The sequence below is a fragment of the Cyprinus carpio genome, chromosome A12, assembly GCF_018340385.1.
Source record: "Cyprinus carpio isolate SPL01 chromosome A12, ASM1834038v1, whole genome shotgun sequence".
NCBI classification, from domain to species: Eukaryota; Metazoa; Chordata; class Actinopteri; order Cypriniformes; family Cyprinidae; genus Cyprinus; species Cyprinus carpio.
Genome location: NC_056583.1, coordinates 9,098,813 through 9,114,704, shown reverse-complemented (window position 1 = coordinate 9,114,704; position 15,892 = coordinate 9,098,813). Strand labels below are relative to the sequence as shown.

The 15,892-nt window shown below is 39.5% G+C and overlaps 1 protein-coding gene across 1 annotated transcript in view; it reads left to right on the top strand.

The window, feature by feature from the left end:
* The window catches only part of avl9 (AVL9 homolog (S. cerevisiase)), a 700,673-nt gene that overhangs the window by 99,752 nt on the left and 585,029 nt on the right, over positions 1-15,892 (top strand). The window lies entirely within an intron of this gene.

The window sequence follows — 15,892 nt, the reverse complement described above, 5'->3', positions numbered from 1 at the left end:
ACTAAATAAATAAATAAAATAAAAAATATAAAAGAAAACAATAAAGAAAAAATTAAATAAAGAAAAGAGAAGGAATACAACTAAAACATAAATATTATACCACCATAATCAGTAAGCGATACTGTATGCTCAATGAGACCTTCTAGTAACTATGAGTTCAGAAGTAAACATTAGAGTGAACACTGAAAGACACAGTCGCCTAACCATTTAGAGCATCCTCCTCTCCAATTAGATAACAAATGTCCAGCTGGAGTTCCCTGAGAGCTGGTGGATGAATGGGATCTTAGAAAAATTCTCGCTTCTTCTGGGGAGTATAACATTTTAGGTTCACCTTGATTGAGAATGACCTTCAGCGTTGCAGGATAGAGAAGAAAGTTCTGGATGCCTGCTTCTCTCATTTCCTTCCTAACTGGCGCGAACGCACTTCTTTTTGCGGTAACTGGAGAAAAGTCTGGAAAGAAAGACAGCGTTGCTCCGTCGGATGTTTTCACCGGGGCGTGAAGTCTGGCGGCCCGCAAAATGAGCTCCCTGTCCATGTACCGCAACAGTATAAAGATGAAAACCCGTGGTTTAGCACGATCTGAGGAGAGCCTTGTGTACACGCGATGCGCTCATTCCACTTCAATCTCTTTGCCCGCCAGAGACGGAAGCCACGTCGGTAGAGATCTTTTCAAAAAGCCCATAGGGTCGTCCTTTTCGGACCCTTCAGGCAATCCAACCAGACGCAGATTACTGCGCCTATTGCGATCCTGTAAGTCCACGACCTGTTGCTCGAGCGCGGCTACTCGCCTATCGTGATCTGCGACAACTTTCTTTTGTTCTCTCATCTCCCCTGTAAGAAGATCCAATTTGGAGCATAGCGACTGAACAACTGACATGTGAGAAGCGAATTCGTTCCGCATCGCTGACAACTCAGTTCTTAGAATGTCCTCAAAGTGCGCAACAGTATTCGCCATCTTATCCACCATATCATCCGTGGTCGGTGGCTTGGATTTCTTCTTAATTGGAGAAGCCGACGGAGACATCTCCTGCTGTTTCCGGTTGAAAGCCATCAGAAATAATATTATTAAAGAAGTTAACTTAAATTAAAACAAAAAAAATCGGCAAAAAGGGGCCAAACGTGCGGAGCTCTACTCAAGCGCGACTAGGTTCATGAGCATGTCACGTGACTCTCCTGGAGTGACACTTTCATAAACTTTTCTATACCCCTCTGATTATATAATGGTAAATATTACAATGTCAAAGAACAACAACAGTGATCAGCAATAATGATAAGCCTAATACTCACAATAAAAATAATAAGGTCATTTTGATCATAACACAGTCTGGGAGGTTAGAAGTGGAGGATCCTTCACCTGAAATGTTTGTCTTTGCAATCCTGAAATGCGAGGCAAATGTTGGATCACAATAATTAGGAACCACAGTTTCCACAAATCCCTTGCCTCGATTGGGATGTTCTCTTTTGTTCTGGAGGGCATGGGCAATGACTGTAACATCGAGCCTATTTGCAGTATTAAACACGTATTTATACCGATTTCATCAGGCTCCGAAAAATCTTCAAATATAACACGAAGAATGGCCTTCTCAGCTGCCATAGTTGCAATTAACACTTGCGTCATCAGAACAGGTTTGTTCAACGCAACACCGGTTTCCATTTAAAAAACGTTTTGCACCCTTTTTGTCGGGGCTAAACCAGGGGGGCAGGGTTTCATATTTTATTGAAGCATCCCTGGGCGCCGCCATTGGCTAGCGGACCCCCACCTGCTGTTAGCATTCCATTGACTCCCATTCATTTTGGCGTCACTTTGTCAGCGAATAACTTTACATCTGAGGCATTTAAAGATTCCATTTGTCCATTCATTATTTCTAAAGAAACACGAAAATGTATAAAAGGCTCCATTACCTTGTATCTTACGTTATGGCCACGTAGAAGCAGTTTTTGTAAAAATAGGCTAACGATTGCGTCAGAACCTGCGACTCTCTGTCGCACAGTAGAGAAATTACCGTATGGACAGGAGGAGAAGATCGCAGGCAATCTTTTACTGTCTATGAGGCTATCAGGGGGGACGTGGAGGCATGAAGTCAAGGGAGAAGCCCATAGAGAGTCCATAAAAGCAACGGGACAAAATTATTCAACAACGTCTGCAAGATTTGGTGGGTAATTCAGATTTCTCTTGGCACAGCGATTAGAAGACTTACAATTGTCAGACAGGTTGCTCACGTGACATCTACGTCATCAAGGTCAGTTTGAGTCTGCGCAGTACGCTGGACCCCCAGGAAGTGCGTGCTTCTAATTGACTTCACTTGTCTCCGTTGAATCCAATGGGGTCACTGTGTCCATTTCTTTTACTGTCTATGGGCTAAACGCAGCCTTGATCTCCGCCTCCAAAGTCACAAAAGTCAACATGATGAGCGAGCAGGGGTAGAGCAGTTGAGAAGGCGTAAAGGGAGTGAAGCAAGCACCATTCTCGCGAGACTGCATTTTTGTGAGCGGATATTAGGTGCGTTCGACTTGAAGCACGGCTACAGACTGTGATCAGCGAGAGTAGCCTCTTGCAGTCGGGGGCGGAGATGAAAACAGACACATCAAGCCGGACACTTTCTGCTCCCTTTAGTGACACTCACGTGGTGTTTGCATACTTTATCACAGATGAAGTGAATTAAATGCAATATTTGTCAAATACACAGATATTTTAGAAACGTTTTCATGAGCAACAGAAACAGTTACATACTGCTTAATACAGCACCATATTTTCAAGAATAAAGTTCAATATAATCATATACTATTTAAATACTAATAAAGTGGGGTATATGTGCTTTTATCAGTGTTGTATGATACGGGACTCAATACAACAGTGCGACTACAGTAAAAAAAGCTTGTTCTAAAAACACATATTTGTGGCCATTATTGGAACTGAAAAGGTTATAATAAACCCGAAACACACATGATCGTTGTCATGCGGTGAATCTGGCCAATCGTGAAACAGCTGTGTCGTCATCAGCGATCCTGCTGTCGCTCTGGAGAAACTGCTGCGGCTGAGTCAGCCGGCTGCTCTCGACACGCTCTGGCGGTACTTTGATGCCACACGTGACAGTCATGTGGCGTCGGCGCCGTCTCAAGTCGGACAAAATTTCTAACCAGCATACACTGCTTCAGGTCAGATTCCGATCGGTTTGCGCAGTGCTTCATGAAGTCGAACGCACCTAATGATACGGTACGTTCTGTGCGTTCACAGTGCAAAAATGCTCCCTCTTGAGTTTGGTTTTCCACGTGCGGATACAGTAGAGTACGCTCGCAGTGCAAAAATGCGCTCTCACGAGGATGATTTTCCTCGCGCGGATATGTCCTGTGTGCATGCTTTGTTTTTATGTGCGCGAGATTTGACACTATTTAAACGCCATCAAGAAGAGCTTTTTAAATTAAAGGGTAGGCTTATCCCACAATTATGGAAGCAAGCTGATTACAGTCAGCTTTCTCTAGTTATTTATTTTATTTTATTATTTTATTTAGTGCATTTGTATTTTGTTGTTTTTGTACATAGTTCTAGAATAAAAGCGTATAAACCAGGCCCGTTTTAATTTTGTCCCATCCATTATCACTTTGTCAATCACTGCTGAGTGAATTCGATAACTTTGCTTTAGTGTGTGTCGCTGAAAAACAAAAGTTCTCCATTTTGAATGGATTATAGCCTAGAAAGCTTGCAAAGAGCGCTCCCTTTATCACTAAAAAGCTGTCACTCTTTGTTCATCGTGATCATAACAAAGTTCTGTTATGATCAATGAAACTCTACTCCACGTGATCAATCTATTATTTACATAGTGTATACACTCTGTATGTTATTCGACTGTATAACTCAGCATGGAATAAAAACTGTAGCCTTTAGGTGTGAGACAAAACCAGCATATATGTAGCCTACTTTCATGAGGATGATGAAAGTATTTTCATTTGAGTAAAGCCTTTAAGTGTTTTTGTTAATTGAATATGTATAACTTCTCATGATAACATTTAATTTATTTGATTTGGACCTCATTAATACTGAAGAACCAATTCAAGCACCAAAAGCAGCCCACACAATCCAAGTTCTCTTTAATTGAAAAAAATATTAGTTTTCATATAGGCTACATGGTTGCAATAACATTTTATTTCAAAATTTTAAATGTCATTGTTTTAAAAAAAAAAGTTTCATAGACATTCAGTTGTTATGCTTTTAAATTATATGCCATATTGTATGCAATTTCACAGTATATTCACCTCCTACATTACTACACCACTTGTGCAGTCACAATTTACTGGCCAATGCTTTATGTATAACATGTGACATTTTTTTGTATGACATTAAACTTATTTTTAGAATAATTGTACATAGGTAAAGAAAAAACAAATGTGATTATTTCTTAGAACCTTTTATACACGTGCTTAATTGTAGACACGGAAATGACATACTCTCTGTGGTACAGAACAAATATTTGCCCCTTATTCTGTCCCTTATTTTCCTATAAAGAATCAGAGTTGTCCCATATTTCCATTCTGAAATTGGCAACCCTAGGCTCCAGCTTCGCACAACCCTAATAAATATAAAGCAGTTTGGATAATGGAATGGATAGATGGATGACTTCTTATACAGGTGCTTCTCAATAAATTAGAATGCCATGGAAAAGTTCATTTATTTCAGTAATTCAACTCAAATTGTGAAACTTGTGTATTAAATAAATTCAATGCACACAGACTGAAGTATTTTAAATCTTTGGTTCTTTTAATTGTGATGATTTTGTCTCACATTTAACAAAAACCCACCAATTCACAATCTCAACAAATTAGAGTATGGTGACATGCCAATCAGCTAACCAACTCAAAACACCTTCAAAGGTTTCCTGAGCCTTTAAAATGGTCTCTCAGTTTGGTTCACTACTGATCTGACAGTTGTCCAGAAAACAATCATTGACACCCTTCACAAGGAGGGTAAGCCACAAACATTCATTGCCAAAGAAGCTGGCTGTTCACAGAGTGTTGTATCCAAGCATGTTAACAGAAAGTTGAGTGGAAGGAAAAAATGTGGAAGAAAAAGTTGCACAACCAACCGAGAGAACCGCAGCCATATGAGGATTGTCAAGCAAAATCGATTCAAGAATTGAGTGAACTTCACAAGGAATGGACTGAGGCTGGGGTCAAGGCATCAAGAGCCACCACACACACAGAAGTGTCAAGGAATTTGGCTACAGTTGTCGTATTCCTCTTAAGCCACTCCTGAACCACAGACAATGTCAGAGACGTCTTACCTGGGCTAAGGAGAAGAAGAACTGGACTTTTGTCCAGTGGTCCAAAGTCCTCTTTTCAGATGAGTGCAAATTTTGTATTTCATTTGGAAACCAAGGTCCTAGAGTCTGGAGGAAGGGTGGAGAAGATCATAGCCCAAGTTGAAGTCCAGTGTTAAGTTTCCACAGTCTGTGATGATTTGGAGTGCAGTGTCATCTGCTGGTGTTGGTCCATTGTGTTGTTTGAAAACCAAAGTCACTGCACCCATTTACCAAGAAATTTTGGAGCACTTCATGCTTCCTTCTGCTGACCAGCTTTATGAAGATGCTGATTTCATTTTCCAGCAGGATTTGGCACCTACCCACACTGCCAAAAGCACCAAAAGTTGGTTAAATTACCATGGTGTTGGTGTGCTTGACTGGCCAGCAAACTCACCAGACCTGAACCCCATAGAGAATCTATGGGGGTATTGTCAAGAGGAAAATGAGAAACAAGAAACCAAAAAATGCAGATGAGCTGAAGGCCACTGTCAAAGAAACCTGGGCTTCCATACCACCTCAGCAGTGCCACAAACTGATCACCTCCATGCCACGCCGAATTGAGGCAGTAATTAAAGCAAAAGGAGCCTCTACCAAGCATTGAGTACATGTACAGTAAATGAACATACTTTCCAAAAGGCCAACAATTCACAAATTTTTATTTTTTTATTATTGGTCTTATGAAATATTCTAATTTGTTGAGATAGTGAATTGGTGGGTTTTTGTTAAATGTGTGCCAAAATCATCACAATTAAAAGAGCCAAAGACTTAAACTACCTGTGCACTGAATTTATTTAATACACGAGTTTCACAATTTGAGTTGAATTACTGAAATTAACTTTTCCACGACATTCTAATTTATTGAGAAGCACCTGTAAGTTTTATTTAAAAATAAATTCTAAAAATGTTTTAACCAGGCTTATTTTAAAAGTTAAGAACAAATACAGTTCAAATTGAAGACTGCAATTAACCTTACAGAACTGGGTTAATGCTCAGCATCCCACTTGTAAATGATGAAGGGAAAAAAAAGGGGGGAAATATATATATATATATATATATATATATATATATATATATATATATATATATATATATATATTTTTTTATCTAAAATTCATGAAAAGCAGTGTAGAATTACTGTAAAGTAATACTTTATAAGAAGGGGTGGAATGGTACACAGATGTCATGGTTCAGTACATACCTCGGTTCGGGGGTCACGTTTCGATACAATTTGGACAAGAAAACAGGAAAAAAATAAATACGCTTGGTTTGTTCTCATCTATTTTGAACAGACAGTAGTACGTTCTTTTTCCCACCTAGATGTGAAAATACTAAATATTATTAAATTGTTAAATATATATAATCTGCAGTACATATATACATACATACATACAAGGAATAAATTCTTGAAATATATTTGATTTACTTTACAGATAAACAAGGTGGGGGGGGGTGGGGGGGGGGGGGACAGCGCGACACAGCATAGCCTATATATGCTGAGTTTCAGTTCATTTTTGAGACAGGTATATTTGTTCACAGAAAGGAAACTCGAATGGCAGAAAGCGCCATCCTATTTGTTTTCTTTGTGAGTGCACACAAATAAAAGCAGACCTTTATACAGTGATGCATTTTTAATAAGACATAAGTGTTTAAAGTTGATTCTGCTGGGATAAGGAAACAGTTGAAGTGATTAGTTCCAGCATTGCTAACACTTGGTACAAATCCTATAATTTACATAATAAATAATAGTTTAGCATTCAGATACGTTACATCGCAAATATGGAATATTATGGAATATTTGGATTTGTGCCGAATGAGAGAGGTAGGATACACAAATATAAAGCTCCATTTCGCAAACAGTTGAGCGCACAAGCCTTTAAAGTATACTCCTTTGTCAGTCTGTAAGAGACACATTCAGAGTCAGCTCATAGTCACTGTCTAGGTGGCTTTGTTTTCAAGTGCGCAACTCACAGCATTCGCTGTTCTTCTGCTGGCAGCCGGTAATCAAACAGCGCTGGATTGCAGCGGGCGCCCCCTTCTGGATTGGGGTGAATTACCTGTTTTCATTGAAAGGCCTCATGCACCGAACCAAGATGTCATAAGTAATCATAAGAAGAAAGATGAGCTCAACTTGACCCAAGACTTTAGCTTAAGTTACCCCACGCCTACTATTTTAAATTTATCATCCAGCAATTTAGAGCTAACATCCTGCCAACAGTATAACCTCATTACTTCCTACAGCACTAACATAAGAGTCCCCAAAAAAGGTTACCAACGTATTTACATGGGGTTCTGTCCATCATAAGGTGAATGAAATGGATGACTCTTAAAATATTTGCAGTCACGACCAATTTTTTGGATTCCTAGGAGTGGCTCAATATCCCCATAGGCTCTAATCGCCCCCTTCTCCCTTGCTGTGAATTTGGACATACATTACTGTCTCCCTTAGTGTTATTTCAGACATCAGATAAACATTGTTTGCTTAATGTATATAGTAGGCAAGTTTGCAATACAGCCAGGTTCTGCCTCTACTTTCCTGTCAACTCTCCACCATCCCATATATGGTAGACTCAGGGCCGCATTAACCATTGGGTTAGGTGGGTAAAGCCCTGAGCAAGGAAGGGGCCCGTGATTGGCTATGGAGTAGATTGACGGGCATCGGTAGCCAAAGCCCCAAAACAAACCCACACATTATATATTTCTATTATTTAGTGGAGTTTTTCTGTAAATTCCATGCATTGCCATTAGAGATTAAAACGTCACATTTAAATTTGGTTTACCAATCAAATGCATTTATTATATATTTTACTTTTGAACGAACTGTGCACATAGCCTATCAGGTGATCACTGCGCCTAATGTCTGCATTCACCTCTCTTCACGTCAATCTGGTGTAATCCAGAAATTGTCATGCAAAGAACAATTTTCGATAAGTAAAAATTTCAACTATTTTATTAAAAAAAAAATAATAATGATAATAATAATTGTGAGAGAAAAAAAATGAGGAGAGAAGGAAACATGAGTTAGTCACTAAAGTCCACAGCTAGTTTATATTACTAAAGCTGATGATGGAGTGGGAGTTGAGTTAATTCTCAGCACATCTTTCACCTAGATATCACACTAGAGATTGTGTCTGTTCCTCAAACTAGAAAATACAAAAAAACGTCCAAACCAATTTAAGAGCAACAATTTAATTGAGGTTCAACAAATAAAAAAACAGATGCAATACGGATAAACAAATGATAAAGCTTGGCTTATTGAATATCAGGTCCCTTTCTACGAAAGCACTTTTTGTAAATAATATGATCACTGATCATAATCTAGATGCGCTCTGTTTGACAGAAACCTGGCTAAAACCTGATGATTACATTTTAAATGAGTCTACACCCTAAGATTACTGTTATAAACATGAGCCACATCCAAAAGGTAAAGGGGGAGGTGTTGCTTCAATTGATAACAACGTTTTCAGGATTTCTCAGAGGGCAGGCTTCAAGTATAACTCGTTTGAAGTAATGGTGCTTCATATAACTGTAACAAACTGACTCGATGCAGAGGGTTAGTTGAATGCAGTGGCTTGAGACAGGTATTTGAATGACAGTGGGAGAGATGCAGGTAAGTGGATTCTTTGGTGAGAGGATATGGAGAGTTTTCAATAGGATAACACCAGTATTCTTCTAACAGAGTGGGGGGGTGACCAGGGCTGCTGAACAGTTGCACCCACCTCAGTTTTGATGCTGGAGATGGAGACTTGGATGATAAGTTCGCCAGAGGAACACAGGAGTCACTAGGAGTGGAGGAGATTCTCACCGGAGAAGAGGTAAGTTAATGGAGTCAATGCAGGTAACTATGACAGAGGAAAGTTCCACTGTGTAGCCACGAGATCAGACAACTCGCTGACTGAGGTGTGTGCTTTTATGTGGTGGTGAATTGATGACTGAATTGTGAACAGGTGCTGGTGATTAATACTCAGGTGAGGGAGTGCGCTGTGAGTGGCTGAGTGATGAGCCTGACCGACTTGTGACAATAACATTATCCATCACTTCTACCACCAGAACCATCACTTCTACCACAAAAGACTGCTTTGTAAGTAATCTTCCTGATGTATCCCAATTCCTTAGCATATCCAAAACCTCAGTGCAACTTGATGATGTAACAAACTATGGACTCTCTCTTTTCTAGCATTTTAAATACAGTTGCTCCTTTACGCTTAAGGAAGGTTAAGGAAAACAGTCTGACACCATGGTATAATGAGCACACTCGCACCCTAAAGAGAGCAGCCCGGAAAATGGAGCACAGCTAGAGGAAAACAAAACTAGAGGTATTTTGTATTGCTTGGAGGGAAAGTAACCTATCCTACAGAAAAGCATTAAAAACTGCTAGATCTGATTACTTTTCGTCTCATTTAGAAGAAATTAATTAAATTAACGAAAAATAAAGCATCAACAAGTATTGACATTTCCCAACATCACAGCAGTAATGACTTTATGAACTACTTTACTTCTAAAATCGATACTATTAGAGATAAAATTGTAACCATGCAGCCGTCAGCTACAGTATCCCATCAGACAGTGCACTATAGATCCCCTAAGGAACAGTTCCACTCATTCTCTACTATAGGAGAGGAAGAATTGTATAAACTTGTTAAATCATCTAAATCAACAACATGTATGTTAGACCCTATTGCATCTAAGCTCCTAAAAGAGGTGCTTCCAGAAGTCATAGATCCTCTTCTATTATTAATTCATCATTGTTATTAGGACATGTCCCCAAAACCTCCAAACTGGCTGTTATTAAGCCTCTCATCAAAAAACCACAACTTGACCCCAAAGAACTAGTTAAGATACTAGAAAAGTAGAAAAATGGTATCTGTGAGGATTTCCAGTCAGGATTTAGACCAGGGATCCTCAAATCTGGCCCACAAGATCCACTTTCCTGCAGAGTTTAGCTCTAACCCTAATCAGACACACCTGAGCAAGCTAATCAGCGTCTTCAAGATCATAAGAAAATCACAGGTAGATGAGTTTGATCAGGGTTGGAGCTAAACTCTGCAGTGCATTGGCCCTCCAGGGCAAGATTTGAGGAACCCTGATTTAGACCGTATCATAGTACTGAGACTGCTCTTCTTAGAGTTACAAATGACCTGCTCTTATCATCTGATCGTGGTTGTATCTCTCTATTAGTACTATTGGATCTTAGTGCTGCGTTCGACACTATTGACCACACCATTCTTTTGCATAGACTAGAACACTTTGTTGGCATTAATGGAAGTGCATTAGCATAGTTTAAATCGTACTTATATGACCGCCATCAATTCGTAGCAGTGAATGAAGAGGTATCATATCGATCACAAGTGCAGTATGGAGTACCTCAAGGCTCAGTAATAGGGCCGTTACTCTTCACGCTTTACATGTTATCCTTGGGAAATATCATCAGGAAACACGATGTTAGCTTTCACTGTTATGCTGATGATACTCAGCTCTATATTTCTTTGCGGCCCGGGGAAACATACCAAAAACGGAATGCATAGTCGATATAAAAAACTGGATGACGAGTAATTTCTTACTGCTAAATTCTGAAAAAACAGAGGTGTTAATTATAGGACCTAAAAGCTCTGCATGTTATAACCTAGAACGCTGTCTAAGACTTGATGGATGCTCTGTCAATTCTTCGTCATCAGTTAGGAACCTAGGTGTGCTATTTGATAGCAATCTTTCCTTAGAAAGCCACGTTTCTAGCATTTGTAAAACTGCATTTTTAAAATATATCTAAATTACGGCCTATGCTCTCAATGTCAAATGCAGAAATGTTAATCCATGCGTTTATGACCTCAAGGTTAGATTATTGTAATGCTTTATTGGGTGGTTGTTCTGCACGCTTAGTAAACAAACTCCAGTCAGTCCAAAATCCAGCAGCTAGAGTTCTTACTAGAACCAGGAAGTATGACCATATTAGCCCGGTTCTGTCAACAATGCACTGGCTCCCTATCAAACATCGTATAGATTTTAAAATCTTGCTTATTACTTATAAAGCCCTGAATGGTTTAGCACCTCAGTATTTGAACAAGCTCTTGTTACATTATAGTCCTCCACGTCCACTGCGTTCTCAAAACTCTGGTAATTTGATAATACCTAGAATATTAAAGTCAACTGCAGGCGGCAGATCCTTTTCCTATTTAGCACCTAAACTCTGGAATAACCTACCTAACATTGTTCGGGAGGCAGGGAGGCCTCAGTTTAACTCTATTAGACATCCCTTAAAAGCTAGATTAACGACCCCATCTCTTTAACCTGGTTTACACATAGCACACTAATACGCTTCTAATATCCAAATCCGTTAAAGGATTTTTAGGCTGCATTAATTAGGTAAACCGGAACCGGGAACACTTCCCATAACACCTGATGTGCTTGCTACATCATTAGAAGTATGGCATCTACGCTAATATTAGTCTGTTTCTCTCTTATTCCAAGGTCACCGTAGCCACCAGATCCAGTATGTATCCAAGTCAGAGGGTCACCGCAGTCACCCGGATCCAGTACGTATCCAGACCAGATGGTGGATCAGCACCTAGAAAGGACCTCTACAGCCCTGAAAGACAGCGGAGACCAGGACAACTAGAGCCCCAGAGACAGATCCCCTGTAAACACCTTGTCTCAGTTGACCACCGGGACGAGACCACAGGAAACAGATGATTCTTCTGCACAATCTGACTTTGCCGCAGCCTGAAATTGAACTGCTGGTTTCGTCTGGCCAGAGGAGAACTGCCCCCCCCCCCCCGAGCCTGGTTTCTCCCAAGGTTTTTTCTCCATTCTGTCTCCGATGGAGTTTTGGTTCCTTGCTGCTGTCGCTCAGCTGTCGTTTAGAGCTTGAGTTAAATAATTGCAAATTATTGCTCATTTATTATAAAGGGGTCATATCGTTTTCACTTGATGCAAACTTGCATAGTTTGATTTTTTTTTTTTAATTTTAAAATGTAGTGAATCTATGACATTTTCCCACCCTGTTTCCATTATTTGATTAAGGTCCCCCTTTTGGGTTGTTATAGTCATTACTATGGTTTTTTTTTTTTTTACAGATTTTTAAACTTTTAACTGAGTAGTGCATGATGACATTTTCATTTGCACCCTGAATTCATGATGATTCTGCCTTTTTTGGGTTGTCACCTTTAAGAGATCATGTTAACACCCACTGTTATGATTTCCTAACGACAGTACCTATGGATCAATTATTAACACTTTGAGCCAAAACATTTGCGATTTTGTTTAGTAGCGGGTGATGCATGGTCGAAAGCGAAAGGCTCTTGACTTGAATTGTGGAACCGCATAATGGACCTGAGCAAATCTGCGAGCAAAAAAAAATTTTCCTGTACAAAAAAACAGGCGTCATCGTCCCAGAACACATTTGTGAGGCGCGCGACAACGATACGAATGAGCGTGATTGTCTTGATATTGGAGGCGGTCATATGTTTGCAATGGTTGGAAACGTCACTTCGCACCGTGACGTACTTCTTACCATGGATGGGTTGAACGAGCTGTATTTGAGCTTGACGTTAAATAATGGCTCTTTATAATGGGCGCTTAGTTAAAAAACAAAAAGGATTGCGTCAAAGACCTCAAATATTCCCAAAAATTCAAGGCAAATTGGTTTCTCAGTGTCTGATCCTTTAAAACTGCAAATGATGACATCACTGAATTAAAGGAACTGCCTTTTAGTGTCATCACCAAAAATCTAAATTATGTCATTAAAAGTGACTGAATTCACTGCGCCTGATTTCCTGTCATTTGCCCTCATGTCGTTCCAAACCCGGAAGACCTCCGTTCAAATGGAGCAAAAACAAAAAAAAAAAAAAAAAACGCGTCATCATAACAGATTTTAGGTTTAGTTTGATTAGAACTTGATCAATGTATATTGCCCTTTTGTTTTGAGAAACTGTATGTACTAGTATTACTTATGGGTTGAAAAAATCATTTTGCAGAAAGGATCTTTATTTATATAGCGCTTTAAACAAAAAAAGTAGTCAAAGCAACTGAACATCAATTGGAAAGCAGTGTAGAATAATTGCAAAATGACAGTTAAGGGGAAGTTCAATACAAATCTAAATTATGTCATTAATGACTATCAAAAACTAAGACCTCCGTTCATCTCTTCGGAACACAGTGACTATTTTAGATTTAGTCCGAGAGCTGTTATGTTCCACCATTCAGAATGTACATCCGGTATACTGAACGAATCGTCCAGAAGGTAATAAAAACATCTTCAAAGTAGTCCATGTGACATCAGAGGGTCCAGAATTTTTTGAAGCATCGAAAATACATTTTGGTCCAAAAATATCAAAAAACGACTTTTTCAGCATTGACTTCTCTCCCGGGTCTGTTATGACACGTTAAGCACACATTCCGGTTCGCGAACGAATCACCGATGTAACTGGATCTTCTTAACCAGTTCACCAAATGAACTGAATCGTTTGAAACTTTTCGCGTCAACATAAGCATTAATCCCACAAATGACTTAAGCTGTTAACTTTTTTAACATGGCTGACACTCCCTCTGAGTTCAAATAAACCAATATCCCGGAGTAATTCATTTACTCAAACAGTACACTGACTGAACTGATGACCGAGCCAGAAAACGAACGAAACATTGACTCGTTCTCGAGTCAAGAACCGGTTGCATCGGTTTTCGAATCACCGGTAGTGATGGGAAGTTCTGTTCTTCTCCGCGAACCGGTCCTTTCGGACAGTTTGATTCAATAAACCGGTTGCCGAAAACGGTTCACCAGTTCTTTTGCGCTCGACGTAATGACTTCATTTGCGATGATTGCCCTTGATTCAAGCCTTCGGTTTACCCGTGCTCATAACATTAGCACAGAATCAGTTCAGAATCAATCACCAAAAGAACCAGTTCAGTTCAGACGCGCTGTGTGTCAGTCTGCTTCACGCATGCGCAGTATCATCAGCTCCTCGGTTCTCGAAACCGGACACGTCCGACAGAAACGGTTCTTGACTCGAGAACGAGTCAATGTTTCGTTCTTTGTCTGAACCATCCCATTAAGATTACTTATTGAGTAAATGACTTACTCCGGGATATTGGTTTATTTTGAACTCAGAGGGAGTGTCAGCCATGTTAAAAAAGTTAACAGCTTAAGTCATTTGTGGATTAATGCTTATTGTTGACGTGAACCGTTTCAAACGATTCAGTTCGATTTGGTGAACTGGTTCAAGAAGATCCGGTTACATCAAGTGATACGTTCGCGAACGGATGTGCTGTGAACGTGCTCATAACAGACCCGGGAGAGAAGTCAATGCTGAATAAAGTCGTAGTTTTTGATATTTTTGGACCAAAATGTATTTTCGATGCTTCAAGAAATTCTAACGGACCCTCTGATGTCACATGGACTACTTTGAAGATGTTTTTTATTACCTTTCTGGACGTGGACAGTATACCGTACATACATTCTCAATGGAGGGACAGAAAGCTCTCGGACTAAATCTAAAATATCTTATACTGTGTTCCGAAGATGAACGGAGGTCTCACGGGTTTTGGAACGACATGAGGGTGAGTCATTAATGACATAATTTTGATTTTTGGGTGAACTATCCCTTTAAAGGCAGTTCATCATTGAATTCAGTGATGTCATCATGCAGCTCAGTTCAGTTTAAATAGTATCTCTGCAATAATTTTCAATCAAGTCAACGATATCGCTGTAAATGATATAAGCACGTCATGGATATAAGCTTTTAATTTAAACGCATTTTAAGCATTGTGGTTTAAAAACTAATTTAACTGATCAGAGACATTAAGCAGTGGGGCAGAATTCATTTAGGCAAATACGCAAGTTGCAAATACGCAAGTTAAGATGGTTTCTGATATGCGCGCAGCGCACTTCCCAGCAAACACAGAACGTTGTGAGGACGTCGCCAGTTCGTCGTCATTTGGTTAGCGCGACATTACTTTATGGCGACGTTGTGAGGACGTCGAGGTAAAGTTCCATTTTTTAGAATCTTGGCTAACGTCTCAGAAACGTCGTGGGCACGTCCTCAAAAGACGTCGCTAGTTAGTTCCATGGAGGACGTTGTAGCGACGTGGTCCCCTGGTCTTTAGTACAGCTATTTATGGATGTATGTTTATCTATTTTTCTGCAGTCACTATAGAATTAGTGAAAAGCAAATTTTAAGGGTAAAGTTACCTTTAGCTAAAGTGTCCATCAGTGATAACAAAGATAACATCCAAATGACAAAATGTATACTGTAAACATTATAAATACTATTGTCATTTTAAACCCGTAACGAAATACTCAAACATCTATCTACCCATATAAGAAATAAACTTTTTTTTTTAGAATGTTTGCAAACGTCCCAGAAACGTTGTGGGCATGTCCTCAACAGACGTCGCTAGTTGGTCCCATGGGGAACGTTGTAGCGACGTGGTCCCCTGGTCTCAGATAACTCTCTCTCTCCCGTTTTTATTATAAGTGTTTCTGATTTTTATTATTAAGACTACTTTTATTTTATTATTAGACTGCTATAATATTTAAAATATATTCACATAGAAAACAGTTATTTTAAATTGAAATATGGGACTATGCCTATGGGACTATGGAACTATA